The sequence below is a fragment of the Tamandua tetradactyla genome, chromosome 3 (assembly GCF_023851605.1).
Source record: "Tamandua tetradactyla isolate mTamTet1 chromosome 3, mTamTet1.pri, whole genome shotgun sequence".
NCBI lineage: Eukaryota > Metazoa > Chordata > Mammalia > Pilosa > Myrmecophagidae > Tamandua > Tamandua tetradactyla.
Genome location: NC_135329.1, coordinates 166,928,323 through 166,947,433, shown reverse-complemented (window position 1 = coordinate 166,947,433; position 19,111 = coordinate 166,928,323). Strand labels below are relative to the sequence as shown.

Below are 19,111 nucleotides of genomic sequence, written 5' to 3'. Positions count from 1 at the left end.
AACAACTTGACTTCAGACTTCTCACCTTCAGAACTGCAAGACAATAATTTCTGTTGTCTTAAACCACCCAGTGTGTGGACCTTTGTTACAGCGGTCTGAAGAAAGATGATAATCTCTACTTATTTTCAAAGAAGTTGTGCAACTAGGAAAATAAAAATTTGGATTCTCTTTTGCCTGGAGTGGAGAATAGCCAAACTGTTTTGTGATCCAGGAATAGTTATAGATTAGATTGTCATTTTGCTTCTAATCTCTTTTCACTAAAAGCTCTGGAAACTTGTGATCACCTTTAGAAACCCAGAGTATCTAATAACGTCTCTCTCAAACTTAAATGTTCAAGATGATCTTCCTCAAGAAAATAGATTCCCTCATTTCCTCCCTTTGGCCCCACTGGAAATTAGATATTAGAAGTATTTGAATGTTTGCATGGTTAGGTCAAAAGCTTAATTATTAAGCTAAGTATGTAAAAGACTATAAATATATACTGATTTGACTTGGGTTTAAAATAAATAGCTAATTATACAAATCCTGGTAAGTACTGTATCAAATTGGAATGTGTTAAATGGGTATTGAAAGTGTCAATATGTGCAATTAATCTGTTCTAAAATAGTTACTTCATCATAAGTCTAAAGCACAATTCTTACTTTGATGAATACTAAATGGCAAAGTATTTCAGAATGAGAGTATAAGAGAATTAGCACTACTTTACACTGCATTCATTTCAGACTAGACAAAAAATCCAGTGGTTATATTTCTAAATAAATCTTTGTTTTCTGATCTGTTCTTTGAATTTCAGCAATCAATTAGAGGATTTTTATATGATATGTTTACCTTGTTAATGTATCAAATTAAAATCGTTTTCCATGATCCTTAAAAAAAAAATCTAGTAAATACTCAAAAGCATTGATTTTTATATCATTCAGGGATACAAAAGTATTCATTAAGATTCCTCTAATGTGACAGGCCACAGTGGCTCAGTGGCAGAGTTCTTACCTGCTATGCCGGAGATCCAGGTTGGATTCCCAGTGCCTGCTCATGTGAAAAAAAAAATAAAAAAAAAAGATTCCCCTAATGCCCAAAAAATGAATAAATAAATAAGAAGTTGAAAATTATTAATTTCTAGGAAAATGTACATCAAGACCATAATGAAGCACCTCTGCACAAGCCCCAGAGTCACTAAAATTGATCAAACATTGAAAAATAACAAGTGCTAGTGAGGAAATGTCATTTGTTATTGCTAGATATGTGAAATGTTATAAAACTTTATACAACAACTTGGCCATTTCTTGCAAATATCAAAGTGCAGTTAGACTAGGGACCAGAAATTCTGCTCCTTCTCAGTTCTCAGAAACTTAGTGTATGGAGATTGGTGTATATTAAATTTTCTCAACTTGAAATATTTTTGCTAAGATAGTTCTTAAAAAAATTGCTTCCTGTAATTTCTTTGGAAAAATCATTTCAATTATGTAAAAAGTTTCCTCTTTGCAAATCGAGGGACTTAAATACATTGTTAACTTTACTCTACTTTCTCAACTGGTAAGGTCATGGGAAAATGTTATTTAGCTGACTATTATACAGCAGACTCTGAATTGAATGAGGTCACAATAGAAGTAAAGATTCCAAAGTAACACGATTGCTCTAGATTACAGTGTGCTTGTGGCCAGACATACACTTCAGACAACAGAGTTGCATTTCTGAGCCTACTGTCTCTATTGGAGAAAAGTTTCCTTAACAAATGCAAATTAAAGGTATGCTATGACTGCAAAGTGTTTTTTTTTTTCTTTATGGTGATGTTACCATCTTAATTTAACAATATGCCAAGAGAATATACCTAATGTGAGGAGAAAGAATGTGAAACATAAGTGTAGACTTTGATGTCTTTTGAAAAGAAAGTAAAGTTTTAGTTACTGAATTCCCAATTGAATAAGGACTTAATGGTTTAACTGAACCTAACCCTGTTGGAACAAACACAATTTAATTAGATTTATAGTAGCTGTATATAACTCAAAGGAGACTAAACTCTAAAGACAAGACTGTCAAAATCAATGGAACGAGTATGATCACCAAATTAAAATATAACTGAAGACATTTCACCAAAAAAGATATACAGTCATCAAATAAAGCATGAAAATATCTAATATCACTTGTCAATAGAAAGTTGCTAATTAAAACATCAATGCAATACCACTACACATATATTAGAATGGCTATATACAACAAACTATTTTTTAAAAACCTAGAAAACTTTATAACACAAATAGTGAAATTTAATGTATTTGAATTGGAAAAAAATTAACTAGGAAGGTAAGGTATTCAAGGATGGAATGCAGACTATTATTTTAAAAACAACAATATTACAAATACATGACAAAACCACAGACTTGACAAGTAAAACAACATACTGACCTAAATAACTTTAGAAAAGATGAGACAACATACTGACCTAAATAATTTTAAAAAACATGAGAAACTGTAAGACTAAAGAGGGAAGGAACTGGACATAAAAACTGTACTCTTGTCGGTAAAGTTATTTCTCAAGCAAGTATAGTTAGTGATTTTGTATAGATATACTATGATTGAATAAATAAATGAATGAATGATGGTAGGAGCCATTATCACCATTTCAATGAGAAGAAAAAGGAAGAAAGTTAAAATGATCTGAGTGCCAAAGGATTGGTATAAAATCAGTATGAACTCTTATTTTGCTTAAGACAGATACTGGTGGATAGATATGGAAATCATTAGAGATATCTGTGAATGCATGCACAGATTTCCTTACATAGATTTCCTTGCTCTATCTATGGAAAACCTAAAATTAATGGCATGCCAGCAGCAAGCACATGGTTTCTAATACCATGTTCCAGTGAGAGGATCCCGTTTCTAATGCCTTTCTCCAATAAAAGGGAACAGGGCTCTGTGGAAAATGACTGATTCTAGGGCTGGGGCAGGAGATATATAAATGAAGCAGGAGCACTTTGCAGTGTCAGAAAGTAAGGAGATGTTCATAAAAAAAATAAATATGAAGGTGCATGGGTAGTTCAATGCCTTTCTGAACTGGTAGTTCTCCTGCCTTTCATGCGGGAGACCTGAGTTCAATTCCCAGACCATGCACAAATAAATAAATAAATAAATAAATAAATAAATAAATAAATAAATAAATAAATAAGTGTCTCAAAGGGGCATCGGAGTCAAGCAGAGAGAAACCCATGGCCAAAGCTGTAATTATTTGAGCAACAAAATAAACACCATTGTATTGGATTACAACCCAAAGAATTAAATAAATATCAATGTGTCCATATTATATAAATGGTGGGAAAAATTAATGATTAAATTAGGGGAGTAGAATAATTCCAAATGATTTCTAGAGATTCCTCCCAAGGAGATGGAACTTCGCTCTCTACCTGTTACATGCAGGCCAGGCTTAATGACTTGCTTCCAAGGAGTAACATATCAAAAGAGGGAGGAGATGAAATCTAACATTGGAGAAACCAGGCAGGCACTACCCTAGCCAGGTGACCAAGTTGATGCCATAAGTATAATTCACGTTGAGCATGTGTCTTTGATGTGATGTGATGAGGCCGGCGCTTCACCTCTATGTTCTTCCTCCCAATTACCCATAGCGACAGTCTAAATGGGAGAAAACATCTGACAAGCCCTAATTGAAAAATTACATGAAATATCTGACTAGTACTCCTTAAAACTGTCAAGGTTATCAAAAACAAGACAAGTTTGAGAAATTATCACAGCTCTGGGGAGCCTAAGGAGACATGGTGACTAAATGAATTGTGGTATCCTGAATGGAGTCTTGGAAAAGAGAAGGAACACTAGGTAAAAACTAAAGACATTCAAATAATGTATGGAGGTTAATTAATAACAATCTAACAATCTATCACTATTGGTTTATTAGGTGTTACAAAGTATCACACTAATGCACAATGTTTATATAAGGGGAAACTGGGTATGAGACTGTGCTGGTTTGAAAGGATGTATGTCCCCTAGAAAAGCCATGTTTTAATCTAAATCCCATTTCATAAAGGTAGAATAATCTCTATTCAATACTGGATGTTTGAAACTGTAATCAGATCATCTCCGTGGATGATGTGATTTAGTCAAGAGTGGTTGTTAAACTGGATTAGGTGACTTCATGTCTCCACCCAATTGGATGGGTCTTGATTGGTTTATTGGAGTCCTATAAAAGAGGAAACGTTTTGGAGAATGGGAGATTCAGAGAGAGCAGAGAATGCTGTAGCATCATGTAGCAGAGTGTCCACCAGTCAGAGACCTTTGGAGATGAAGAAGGAAAATGCCTCCCGGGGAGCTTCATGAAACAGGAAGCCAGGAGAAGAAGCTAGCAGATGATGCTGTGCTCACCATGTGACTTTCCAGCTGAGAGAGGAACCCTGACCGTGTTCACCATGTGCTTTCTCACTTGAGAGAGAAACCCTGAACTCCATCGGCCTTCTTGAATCAAGGTGTCTTTCCCTGGATGCCTGTGATTGGACATTTCTATAGACTTGTTTTAATTGGGACATTTTCTTGGCCTTAGAACTGTAAACTAGCAATTTATTAAATTCCTCTTTTTAAAAGTCATTTTGTTTCTGGTATATTGCATTCCGGCAGCTAGCAAACTAGAACAGAGAAATATGGGAACTCTCTGTACTGTCTTTTCAACTTTTCTGTAATTCTAAATCTGTTAAAAAAATTTTTAAAAATGTTTATTAAACCCTTTTAAATGTTGATTCAGGGTAAATCATTTAAATAATTTTACCAACAATGGATAATGTTTGACTACAAAAAGGAACTCTCCACCTGCCATAAAAGCCTCAGATAGAATAATTGTTAATGATTTTCAAAATTCTCTAGCTCTGGTTACAAATTTTCAATCATTTCCAAATCTATCAGTTAGATAGATAATCTTAAGTATAACTCTCCCAACTAACTAAGAATAAAATTTTGTTAAAGCAATAAAAGTAAAAATTTGAAATATAATAATGTAAATGGAAATGAAATCAAAAACAGGGACAATGAAGAACCCATTTTAAATCCCTAACATTATCACGTTTGTAAAAGGCTTTTGTGTAAATATCCTTTTACAACTGTAACCATCGTTTTGTTTTATGTTACTTTCAAGGTGTTGAAAATATTAAAATGTCTAATATAATACAATTGAAATTACCATCAAATATTCAGAAGCATTTGTTTGTTTAAGTAAATCAACATTTACAAATGTGGTGAAATTGAATTTTTCAAATTCATGATTACTTTTATTAGTAATTTTAATAGTGTTCGAATAATGAGAACAACGTTAATCATTTAATCATTAATAAACTGGACATTAGTCAAGGTACAAATAGTGATATTTTACTTCCCCTGAGAAATCTCTTTAAATATTAAAGAATAAATCAAGGGTAAGATATTTTATGTTAATCGTATCACACCAGAAAAAAGGTATTTTAAAAAATGAAGAATAGAAAAAAAAAAACTAACCCACAGAAATTGTTTGGCAAGTATATATGCATGGGCAACTCTTTATACACACATACACACGTAAGTACTTATGTTTTCTTCTTATCTATAAGTTAAAATATTTCCATTTAAATGGAAAATATGTTTTGTTTTGTTTTGTTTCTAACCCTAAGTGCTCTTTTTGGCCTCTATTTTAAATCACCTCCAAATTTTCATATAGAATCCAAATAGTAGGACTGAGCATTGGCCAATTTCTATGGAAGGATTTTCATAAACTCTTTGTTCTATGAAAATATGTATTCTATATAGTTAAAAGAAAAAAAAAACGTGCATTTTAAGCACTACCTGTGAAGTTTTCAGGCAACTAAATCCTTCCCTGGAGCAAAAGATATTTTCACTTGATTTTACTTCTTTAAAATGTCCCTATGGAGCTTTTCACACTATCAACCAGAAATACTTCTTTGCTGAATTTATATACTATTCACCTAGAGCAAGTATTCTTTTCAGTAAAGGTAGAACATTTCACAGTTTCACAATTTTTTTTTTCTACCTGCCATAAATACCTAATTGCGTGGACTCTGTTCAGCACGTTGCTTGAAAATGCTTCAAACATTTCTGGAATATCCTTACTGAGGAAAATCATTTACAATGTAGAAATAATCTGTACTCTAAGGATATACATCATGTTAAATATATAGGCTAATTTGCCAATACACATCACACTGAATACTGTATTCTAGCTAATGTTCTAGCACAAAAATATATACGCCTTATTTCACTGATGGCTTCTTTCTGTTCTTCAGATGACCTTGAAAAGCAATAAAGACATTATAGAAAACATAACCTTTTCTGAATGAGAAGCCCACACTTTCAACTCAGATTCTGAAATTTGGCATATAAACGCACCATTTTTTGCTTCACTAGGCACTTAGGCATGAAAATGGGTGTTTACTTAGCTAAGTGTCAACCAGGGAACTCAAATGTGCTATTTATATACATGTTTTAGATGCCAGGTTTTGAAAATCTCAACCTGAAAATATTGACAAGTTGTGAAATTTTCCACATATTTAAAGTGCTTTACTTTGACCAGGTCAAAAATACCTTTAAGTATTGTGAAATTTTATTAAAGCTATACCTAATGGACTAGGGAAAAACAGACATTAAATTAAACACTCATCCAAACAGTGAGAAATCTATTTGAAAAACAGATTTGTGGCTTGACATATACTAAATTGATTATGAATTATTGCACATTGTGCCATTTTATTCTCCCATAATTTTATGTTGTATAATTCAGGTCTCTTTATAGTCCCAGATTCCAAGATAATTAAAACTCAAAGTTATTTGCTCATCCTTTCATTTATCTTTTTTAAAATTTATTTAACATGCAACATAATTCTTACTAGCTAGACTGTAACCATGTTAGAATACCTAGGGGTGAGGAGAAGTTGTCCTTTTAAATAATAATAGTAACTACTACTAAAAATATCACTGTTATGCCTTTGTTTTCTGCCAGAAGTTAAACAGTATCCTAGCGGGATGATTTTATGTGCTTTTTCAGTCAAATATGAAGTTTCCTTTGAGTTTTGCAAATGGCTCTCCAAAGGAGTGTATTTACTGCTGTTTATTAAGTAAAGCATTACTTATTCCATTCATTTTGCTAAATTCTTACTAGACCTAAATGAGTTAAAATCCTTTTGAAATGTTTAAATATTTTTAACTCCTTGGATACGTTGTAGTTTCAGTCCTTGTTACTGACTCACAAGAAAAATAAATTAATTTATTTGTACCCAACTCCCCACCAATGATAAAATGCCAAGCAAAGAATAATATATTTTATTAAGGTTATATAGAAAGTTCTAGTGAACTTTTCCCTTTTACATCATTATCGTGACTGAAACAGTACAATTTTAAACTTTTAGAAATTTGAAACACATGAGGAATATTCTTTCCACATTGCCTCACTGTTTAAGAAAACCAACAATGTTGATCAATATTAGTATGGCTAAACATAATTTTTTGTGAGGCTTCCCAGAGGGAGAAGAAGAATATGACTGCCCTTGACCTAGAACTCAAATAATTTAGAAACTTAACAGATGGAAAGAAATATTGAGTCAAATATTGGAATCTGTTAATTCCTTGAAATTTTTGAATAGGCACCTGTAGAATTCAATTATATAATCTTGTTCAAGAAGATTGATTAACTTATCAAATATTTCGTGGGTTCTTCTATTACACCATACAATGTGCTACATTATGGGAAAAGGAAGAAAGTTCCATTTGTCTAAATTGGTAAAAATGAGTTGAAAAACACATTCAGGAGAAAATGAGTTGCATTTGTGGTGAATATTCTATTTATGTAATCAAAAGCAAGTGGAAAAAACTTTGAAAAGAGAATGAGAGATTTTGAGTATAATGGCATACGATTTCAAAGATTAAATGAATTTAATAAGTGTGGCATCTTCAATGACTATAAAATTTGGGCATTTTTGCTTAATTCAAAAAGCATTGCATTGATCATATTTCTGAATTACTAGTCTGGTAAATTCAGCATTTTGCCAGAAACATTATATACCTCCAAATTTACAGCTGATTTTAGAGATACAAGCATGTCTATGGCTAGAATTTAGACTTTTCTTATTAGTATACTCTTGGTTTTAGATATTATTTTCTTTTTGATTTTGTAATTTTTTTAAATATCACCAGTGTTATTATTAAATGAGTAAGTGAAACAATAAATTGGGAAAAATAGAATTTCAATATCTTGAAAATTTAATATAATCACTGAGACAGAGCTAAGCTGTTGGGTCCTGGAAATAACAGTGAGTCATAAAATTTGTCTCAAGGGACATAGGGTCTTTGGCACCAGGATTATGATTTCCCCCGAATATTTGGATAATAAGACATTGAAAAAAGTTAAACTTTGCATTTTTCAGAACTTAGATCTGAATCTATAAAATGTTAATAGGCATTATAACCCTACTTACTTCTCAAACTTATTTGACTCACAGAAAGCACTACAAAATTAAAGACCTTTGGAACTTCTGAGAAATACTGTTATAGTGATAAAAAGAAATGCTTTCTTAAATAATGATATGTTGTATGATCTGAGAAGTTAAATACATGTCTGATATAAACTATCAGTAGACATCAATTACACCTTTATATCTACCTTTAAAAATCAAAGAGATCTGTACTGGTAAGGAATTAGAATATTAAATAGCTCAAGCTCATTTTGGAAATAAAAAACCTAAGACTTATGCAGGATAATGACATTATATAAATTTGTTATTCCCTAACTACATGGTTAATACTTGTAATGTTAATTCTGTTGTTAGCATATTGACTGAAATAAATAAAGACTTCTTTTTTATTATTATGTTTTAATTAGAGAAGTTGTGCATTTATAGAACAATCATGCATAAAATACAGGATTCCTATACATGCCCCCCCCACCACCATGTCAATAGTGAGGAAAATTTGTTACAATTGGAGATTGCACTTTCTTTTTTTCATAATTCTACTATATTTTTAGCAGTAGTTGCACTTGTTCAATTGGTGAAAGATTACTAAAGTAGTACATTAGTTATTGTCCATAGTTTATGTAGGGATATTTCCTCCCATATTCACAACCTATTTTTAATGCATATCTTTATTTTATTTATTACTCATCTGTCTATATCTTGGATAATGGCAATGACAGTCAAAAGCGTTATAATCACACAGTCACAAGATGAAAGCTATATAGTTATACAATCATTATCAAAAATCAAACTACTGTATTACAATTTAACAATTTCAGGTACTCCCTTCTGACTGTTCTAGTACACTAGAAACTAAAAAGAAATATCTGTGTATTGAGTCAATAGTCATAATCATTTTTTAAAACCTAACTCTAACTCTGAGTCTCAGATATCACACAGATATACTCAAATTTCCAGGAACTACCAGATTATACAGAAAAAGCACAATATCTCAGAATTTAGAAATAACAGTTAAAACTCAGAAATAATGCGAAGGCTGTAAGAGCTTACAATCTAGGACCCTTTACAATCAGCCTCATTGAACATTCTATACTCCTTAATCATTGATCGCTTAAACTCTGCTCACTTTCTATCTCCTAATAACCTATGCTCTCAAATTTAATTCTCAGAATTTGCTCATTATAGTTAATTTATTTCTGAGACTGTACAATATTTATCCTTTCATTTCTAGATTATTTCACTCAACATATTGTCCTCAAATTTCATTCACCTCATTGCATGTCTCACGACTTCATTACTTTCTACAGCCGTACCATACTCTGTCATATGTACATACTTCAGTTTGCCCTTCCACTTATCCTTCGATGTGTCCTTGGGACACCTTCATCCATGGCAATCATAAATAATGCTGCCATAAACACCAGTATGCAAATATCTGTTTGTATCCCTGCTTTCAGGGATATTGAAAGAATAAAATACTTTCTTCCGAGTATATTCCTAGTATGTAGATTGCAGGATCATATGGGAACCCCATACTTAGTTTCCTGTGGAAACACTATGCTGCCCTCCTTAGTAACAGTGCATGGGTTTATCTCTCTCTCCACTTCTTCTCCAGCACTTGTATCATTCTGTTTTTCTTTTTTCTTTTTTAATTTTATTGATATATATTCACAAACCATCCAAAGTATACAGTCACTGGCTCATAATATCATCACATAGTTAGACATACATCCCCATGATTGATTTTAGGATATGTTCATTTCTCAAGAACAGAAATAGGAATAAAGAAATAAAAACCAAATCCTCCCATACACCTTATCACACCCTATTGTTGGCCCTTAGTATTGGTGTAGTAAATGTGTTACTGTTGATGAAAGAATATTAAAACATTACTGTTAGATAGACCCCATAGTTTGCTATAGCTATGCTTTTTTTCCCATATAACTCCTACTTTTTTGTGTGTGTATTTGTAGTGGTTCGTGCAAGAACGTATTTAGATATATGACTTTCAACAGCCACTTTCAATTAAATTCACCTACAATATATTACTATTACTTATAATCCCAATAACCAGCTACCATCTCCTCTGTTCCCAACATTTAAGTTCAATCATGTTAACAGTTCTGTACATATTAGGTAACCACTTCCACTGCTTTAGCTTCTCTTTATCTCTAAATTCCTTATAATCTACATTTTTAGACTCTGACTTTACATGTTATAGTTAATTTCATATTAGTGAAATCATACAATATCTGCTCTTTTGTATCTGGCTTGTTTCACTCAGCATTTTGTCCCCAAGGTTCATCCATGTTGTCACATGTTTCAGGACCTCATTCCTTCTAACTGCTGCATAATATTCCATCATGTGTGTATACCACATTTTGTTTATCCATTCACCTGTTGATGGACTCTTGGATTCTTTCATTCTTTAGCAATTGTGAATAATGCCACTATGAGCATCATTGTGCACATGTTTGTTCATTTCCTTGCTTTCGAATATTCTGGGTAGAGACTGAGCAGTGAAATTGCTGGGTCATAGGGCAACTCAGTATTTATTTTTCTGAGGAACTGCCAAACTGTCTTCCACAGTGGCTGTACCATGTTACATTCCCACCAGCAGTGTGTAAGTGTTCCTATTTCACCACATACTTTCCAACATTTTCAGTTTCCTATTTGATTAACAGCAGCTATTCTAGTAAGTGTGAGATGATATCTCATTGTGGTTTGGGTTTGCATTTCCCTAATAGCTAATGAAAATGAACATCTTTTCATGTACTTTTTAGCCGTTCACATTTATTTTTTGGAAAATTGGGTTGCTTGTCCTTATATTGTTGAGTTGTAGGCTTTCTTTATATAGAGTGGATATCAAACCCTTATCAGATATATGATTACCAAATATTCTCTCCCATTGATTTGGCTGCCTCTTTACCTTTTTGAAAAAATCATTTGAAGAACAGAAGTGTTCAGTCATGAGGAGTTCTCATTTATCTACTTTTTTCTTTCATTTCCTGTGCTTTGGGTGGAAGGTCTAAGAAGTCAAGACTTCTTCAAAAACTAACAATAATAATTAATGAACTAAAATTCCAATAAAAGAAATATTAGAATAGATTCATTTTTTTGTAGGAAATGCTTAAATGACATTCAGAAATCTTACCTCCAGAATTTAGCAAGCCAAAACAATATTGTGGTAACTTCTTTCAATAGGTATTAATTATGCTATAATATAACCAGATCTGAATACCCCTGAAGCCTAGGCTCAGTTATCAAGCTTCATATTTTCATCTGCAATTAAGCATCTCAAAGAGAATATGCTCAAAACCAAATGTTTAATTTCCTGCAGAAAACTCTTTCTTTCTTTTTGACCCTCTTTCAGTAAATAACATCATCATTCATGCATCCTGAGTTGTCTGAGTCCTTGGAATTAACCTTTACTCCTCTATCTCTTTCTCACACAGCTACCATTCTACAAGTGTATCTTTTAGTCTCAACTTCAAGACAAAACCCAAATTAACCACTTCTCATCACTTCCATCCTTCTGCCCCATGTTAGCCATTATTATTTCTCACAAGAAATTCCAAATCAACTGCCTGTTACTCCCATTTCTAATTTTGCCCCTCAGAGTCAATTATTCAGAATGATCTTTTTAAAAATATAAATCAGTTCATGTCATTTTCATCTTTGGACACCTTCAGCGCATTTGGATCCAATATATTTGGAATGAATCCAAAGACCTTTAACTATGGACTGATGGACCTACATGATTTGGTCCCTGGACATAGGTGACTTAATTACTTAGAACTTCCCCTTTTCTCATTTGTCAAAGCACATTAGCCTTCCTGCAATTTGTTAAAAGTGCCAAGCACGATTCTGCTTTAGAGTTTTTGTACTTGTTCTTTCATCTTTCCCAAATGGTTTTTTTAATGGAATGTTCAGATCACTCTACTTTACAATGGTCTTTTTGTCAACAGTTACCTCTTTAGAAAGGCCATTCCAGACCATCTTGATCTCATCTACAATTGCAATAGCTCTCCGTCTCACCCCATGCTTCCTTTCTATCTTTACCACTATCTGGGAATATATATACTTTTACTACTAGAATAAAAGTTCTAGAAAGACCAGAATTGATTTTCAGTTTTATATCCAATAAATACAATTTTAAAATGTCTATTTATTCTTATATTTTAATGATAAAGTAAAATCAATTGTAGTTATTTAATTCACTTAGAATAATCTCCTTCTCAGATCTCCTGAGTCACGTATGAAGATGAATTTTCAGTAAATTCCAAATGGGAAAGACTGATAGAAAATGGAGAAAGGAGTAATAGGTTTATTAGAAAGTGTGTATTTATAAATAGTAGTAATATTATGTTGATCCTTATAATACCACTTGAGACTGAAGAGTTGGAGAATAGCATAAGATATCAATATATTTTGCTGAGAGGAACATATTTGCTGGGTTACCTTCTTTTTTCCTATATTAAAGGAATAGCTTCCAATTTTTGTTTTATTTTTATTCAGAGGGTGTTTTGAAATCCAGAAAGAATTAGGGATTTCATCACATTTTAAAAACTCTGTAGACAACTACATTTTCTCTGACCTATTAATTTGATGAATTATATTAATATGCTTCCTAATTTCAGGTAATTTTCCTATTCTTGATCTAAAATTCACTTGGTCATTTAGGGAAAATGTCACTCCTCTATTGCTAGATTAAATTTTATTTAAGATATTTTGCAAAATTAAAAGTCAATCTTGTCTGTAGTTTTCTTTGTGTTATTTTGTAAAGATTTATTACTGTTATTCTGTTAATGGTGAAATAATCTGGACTCTTTCCTCCAAAATAATGTGTAGTCTTTCCTTCTTTTTATATTCTCTTTAAGAATTTAAACAACATTGGAATTACTACTATCTTAAATATTATTGAACATACCTGTGAAACTAGATTCTTTAAGGAGGAAAATCAATGTGATACTTTTCTATTTTCCTTTTTGAACATTTGTCTTTATGTTGTCTTCCTCTCATGGAATCTGTTTGGTAAATATATATTTGTTAAAAAAATGTTTATTGTTAGGAACTGAAATTCATTTCCATAAAGTCGTTCTTTTTGACCCTTTGTGTTTAAGAGCATATTGATAACTTCATTTGCAGTTGTGTACAACTTTGCCTTTCTCTATTTTGAGTTTATTAACTAATTTTATTTTATGGCTGCTTATTACTGTTTTCAACGAACCAACTCTGGGATTTGTTTCTCAGTTCTACTCCTAATTCAATAATTTCTATTTTATCCACTATGAATTCAACTTGCCAGTGATTTTTCTGTGTTTGTGTCTCTGTTGATTTAGATCTTATTCTCCTCAGTGGCCAAGACCAGCAGCTGTAACACTGCTTGCCAACCATAGTTTATCTTCTACACATCCCCAAAGTAGAGCTCGCTTCCAGAAAATTTGGTATGTTCTAAAAAGCAGTCTAACTCCATAGAAAAGTTTGGCTACACAATACTTTGTTGAATAATTAACTTGGCTGAATGATTAATTTGTCTAATTTTCCAAATTTACATGTTTCCTTTAAAAACTCTGAAACTTCTTTAACTATAGGTTCTGGGATAACTTAGCAAATTGCAATAGATGGGATTCCTTTAACAATTTTGAAGATGTTTGTGAAGGTTTAGCTTTCTTCTCTCCCATTTTATTGGCAAAGAGAAAGAGTAGTGTTTATTTGGTTCCAAAAAAATAGGATGGTGAGTCAGGATATACCTGATCCTTGGCTGCCTCTTCCCCAAAAGGGGATTCTGATGGACAGGAAATGTGGATTCTGAGAGACTGAGAAAGATGAAGTGAAACTAGGAACAGAAGAGCCCTTTATTTTGCACCTTCAAATTGAGACTTTGGAAGGCGAAGATTGGAAAAGGGAGAGATCACAAGCTAGAGAGAGAGGAAGACAGAAAGCCAGGGAGAGAGTTTTGGAGGAACACAAGAGGGGGCACCAGAAGTGGGGAAGGAGTGTGAGTACTCACGATCCTCAGATAAATTTACTTTATATCCAATACACTTGTGTGTAAACTTCATAAACAATTAAAACAAACACGTTCTTATTTAAATTGTGTGGATTTGGCAAACATGAAATTCTTGCTGAACTCATTTGTCAAACTGTCATGGAAATGCCATTTGGAAAATTCACTCGTTCAAATTAATTGAGAACTGTATTTTTGTATACTTGTCCATTTGGCAACCGTTCTGTCTCTCCACAAAATCAAGCATTTTGGTGAGCCTGCTTTACAACAAAAGCTCATTGATTTGGCCCTGGAGAATGACATTTTCCAGGAAAACAGTGCATGTTGCCTTGAATTTCCAGAGGCATATTTGTTTTGGATGTTATGTGGAAGAGTTCTTTGGGTGATGAGGTGCAAACAGAGCTAGCCAGCCAGTGGAGAAAGGACAGCATTCTCAGATCAAAGTCCTTTAGAAGGAAAAGAGAGAGTTGGGGCTAAGGAAGAGACCCCTGGGCTTAATTATTGTGTGCTCCTGTGAAAGTCCATCAAGGAGGAGGGAAAGCAGTCCATGTGAGGCCCCGATTCTTACCTTATCTTGACTCAAAATAGTGGGGTAGGACTTTTCAATAGGTACTGGGGATTGGAAGTTTCGGTCTATACAGTGCAAAAAGTAGAAGGGGACATGCACCATCTGGAGAAGCTGAGAGCAGCTTTCTACTATCCAAGCCGTATAGAGAAAAAGCTGCAGGAGCCACTGAGGGAAGCTAAGAATGACTTTATCATACAAACCACAAGGATATACATACAGATTCTGCTAGTTGTCAATTATGCCGAAGGCAAGGCTAATTGGGTTGTGGTAAATTTCCCTTTGAGCCACCAAATATTGACAAAGATGTAGAACAACTGTACCTCCCATAAATCATGGTCTGACTGTAAAATTATACAATCACTCAGAAAGCATTGTGGTGGTTTCTCATAAAATTAAGCATAAGCCTATCCTGTGACTTAGCAGCTTGACTACTAGGTATATCACAAGAGAAAGGAAAATATATGCTCATCTATAAATTAGAATAAAATATATATGAAATTTTTATTCAAAGTAGCCAAAGGGTAGAGACAACATAAGTGTTGACTCAATATGACAATATATAGGGGAGTACTCTTTAGCAATAAAATGAAATGAACAATTGATATATGGATGAATCTTTAATACATGATTCTGAGTAAAATTACCTTCCACAAGAGAGTTCCTACTATGCAATTGCATTTGTATGCAGTACTACCAAAGGAAAAACTCATACATGTTGGAAAACATCAGAAAACTCATTGCCTCAGGGAATGAAGATAGAGATTTACTTGATAAGAACATGATGGAACTTCCAAGGGTAATGTTAATATGGTGTGTTTTGATACGGTTTGGTTTGCACAGATGTAAGCAGTTGTAGAAACTCATCAGAAGTTCATCTAAGATTTTTGCACCTAAAGGAATATAAAAATTTCAATAAAAACATGAGGTAAGCAAATATTCTACCCTAATTAATTATATGCAAGCTAAGAGTACTGATTTCTGAAACTTCTTTTGAAAATCATCAAATAAATGGTAGCTTGAAAAATAGATAGAACAATGAATAGATTACAGATGTGATAAAGCAAGTATAGGAAAATGGTAATTTTCTAGATTGCTACATTAGATCAAGTTATTTAACTATTAAGGAAAATGTCTTGAGAGAAAAAAGAGTAAGCAGGAAGAGACAAAGAACCCTAAAACACAATGCAGATTGGCTCTTGTAAAGAAGAGAGGGAAGAATAAAGGATTAGATAGGCAGAGAAGCAAACTGTAGTAAGTAAGAAGGAAATTTTGGCCAAGTTTGTAGAGTCCTGGAAGCAAATTTACCATCAGAGGACTAGTGTCTCCCAGAAAGGGGCTAAGCCTCAGTAGCATCAACAAGGAATTTGTTAGAAATGCAAATTTGAGAGGCCCACACTGAATTCTGAGGATAGAACCCTGCAATCTATTATTTTATCAAGCTGTGCTAGCTAACTTCATGCAACTTTAACTTTATTTAGGTTAAACTTTGAGAACTACTTCCCTATGGAAATTCTATCATGTGCACCAGGAGATCTTGACAAGTGCATTCACAGCAGTGGACTTGGATTTTCTTTGAAATTATATGTGCTTAAGCTTCAGCACTTATTCCTTGCACATGCTCCATCCAAAGCTCTGGGAAGCACCCCAGAAACGTATTCAATTAAAAATATATATATTATTATTATTTAAAATGTCTGATCCTTTTCATTTTGATGTTTTTCATCACACCTCTTTTTCTGGGTAGCTTTGTAGGGGCATGGGTAATTTTCATGTTGAACTGAAAGAAATGTGATTTACGTATATATTAACTTGGGCTCAGTAGGGTATAGTTGTGTGGTTTGCAGCCAGTTCCATAAATAATAATCCTATTGTTTTTTGTCTGATACTCCTAGTAACAACTTTGTCAATTCACCTGGCCTCATGGCAAAGATGTGCCAGGCTAAAGGTCACATGGTAATATGAATATCAGAAAGTATTTGAGTGTGCAAGGAAAAACAAGATTTGAAAAACAAGACATCAGAAGATAATCTGTGGAAAATTCTTCCTAATTTTACAACTAATACATGAAGTAAAGTAAATTAATATAGGTTTTCTAAAATTCGAATAATATCCTAACATTATTAAAAATGAGCTGTGAGTAATAAAGGAATTATTGAAATTGTCAATAATTTAAAAAAATTTTGAGCACACATGCTAGAGGAAAGACTGTTATTATATTTCTTTTTTTTCTTTAAAGAAATTGACTAAATAACACGGCATCAAATAAAAAGGCAATTAAAGATTGTGTATCCAAAATATGTGGGAAGATACTACAATGGTGTTCCATGAATATAGTAAATTTAAAAACCATTATTTTTCCTGGATTTTGTGATATTTGAGTGTGTCTTTTTTTTCATTCTATGTAAGTATTTATTATGCTTGATTTTGTGTTCATTATAGGTCATTCTTTTTCTAAAAGATGTCTTTCCCCCCAAATCATATAAGCTACAGATGACCCAAAACCTGAATCTATTGTGTATAATAACATGCTTCAAAATAGTCCCCAAATAGAATCAACCTAAATGGTCATCCATAGCTGAGCACATAAATTGAAGCTTGGGGAAAAAAAATCAATATTTTGTTTTCCCTTCCAGATCCTCTCTCCATCATTCACCAACTTTATTCTAAGGTCCAGGAATACTTCAATGGTTCCTGTACCCTCTTGCTTCAGGATGGATTTTACCAACAAGCAACACTGGCAACAGATTGTTCTTCCTCTGGATCTTTTTCTGTGAGATGTTCTTGGGCTGACTATTAATTTTGATCACTCTTTTTTTCCACTTTATCTTTTTAAAAAATTGACTTTAAGGGACATCTGACTTTGAGGGATTCCCTCCTTTCACTCAAGGTAAACTGCATTTCTTTGCCATCAAACGCCTACTTATGTAAACATAAGAAAGTGATTATCATGGAAGTCAAGTGAGTGATGACCTTTCCAGAAGAGAGTTGTTGATCGGAAAGTGGAAGACTATGGGTTTATGATATGCTGAAGGTGTTTTTTATTTATTTTTTACCTCAACCTGAGTGGGTTGTGATAATCATTTTATAGAACCCATGAAGCTGCATTTATTATGGTTTATGCATTTTTAGATTTCCATTTTACGTTAAATAGGATATAAATTAAACTAAGATGTTTAAAATAAAAGAAAAATAACTTTTGAATCATTCAGGGAGAGCGATTTTATGATGGCTTAAGGGAAGTCACAGAACAAACGTACACTAGGCCAAGGGTGAAAGAATTTTAAGTATAAAGGATATAATTGCTTTTACAATTATATAATTACATCATACATACATATGTACATATTTTGTACATATATCATATAAAGAAATATATTTGTGTATATATACAAAAAACTGCATAGTTTCCTTTCAAAACAACGTCTCTTGATTTATTTTTATCATGCTCTTGTTTTTGATATATTCTAAATCATATATGCATGATGTTTGTAGATCTTAATATAAAAAGCAGGTGTTTTCTAAAAATAATTGTGTTAAATCTTCGTAATGTGTAATGATTTTGATACTTGCAAAGTGAAAATTATTTTATATATAAAATGATTTATACTCCAATTATGCATATAGTATACATCTATATGTTTTTGTTTTCAGTGTTGAGCATTGAAATGGAAATTCTTAAGATACTAGCAGAAGTAATTTAGTAATTCTAAACTTAATAACGTACAAAGATTTGCATCTTATAATATTTTGTTTTAATGTGGTCTGACATAGACTTCTTCTCTAACAAACTAACACCCAAAAGTCATAATAAAAGCATAAATGCCATATTAAGCTTATGTAATAACCTCAAATCGGCAATTACTATAATATGATCATGTAAAATTACTTATAGAACATTTCCTTAACTCTCTTGATAATGTCATTCACACACATTATTGTTCAGCATACAGATAAAGGACACTAACAGAATCAAACTTGTGTAAGAAATTACACAAGAGTCTTTTCATAGAATACTGTTTTTTCACTATCAATTCTTCTTAAACTGTATATACATAAATTGTCTACACCTCTACTAGTGAGAAAATT

The 19,111-nt window shown here is 32.6% G+C and overlaps 1 long non-coding RNA gene across 3 annotated transcripts in view; it reads left to right on the top strand.

Moving 5' to 3' along the window:
* Positions 1-1,626: 1,626 nt before the first annotated feature.
* LOC143676472 (uncharacterized) overlaps positions 1,627-19,111 on the top strand; it is a 75,101-nt gene continuing 57,616 nt past the window's right edge. Inside the window, exons 1-4 of one of the 3 annotated variants that reach the window (XR_013172109.1) lie at positions 1,627-1,745; positions 13,790-13,894; positions 15,866-15,950; positions 17,659-18,172. This is a non-coding gene — a long non-coding RNA (uncharacterized LOC143676472). Of the gene's footprint in view, positions 1,746-13,789; positions 13,895-15,865; positions 15,951-16,503; positions 16,668-17,658; positions 18,173-19,111 lie in introns of those variants that run through there. The other 2 variants (XR_013172108.1, XR_013172110.1) reach the window with 2 other exon arrangements.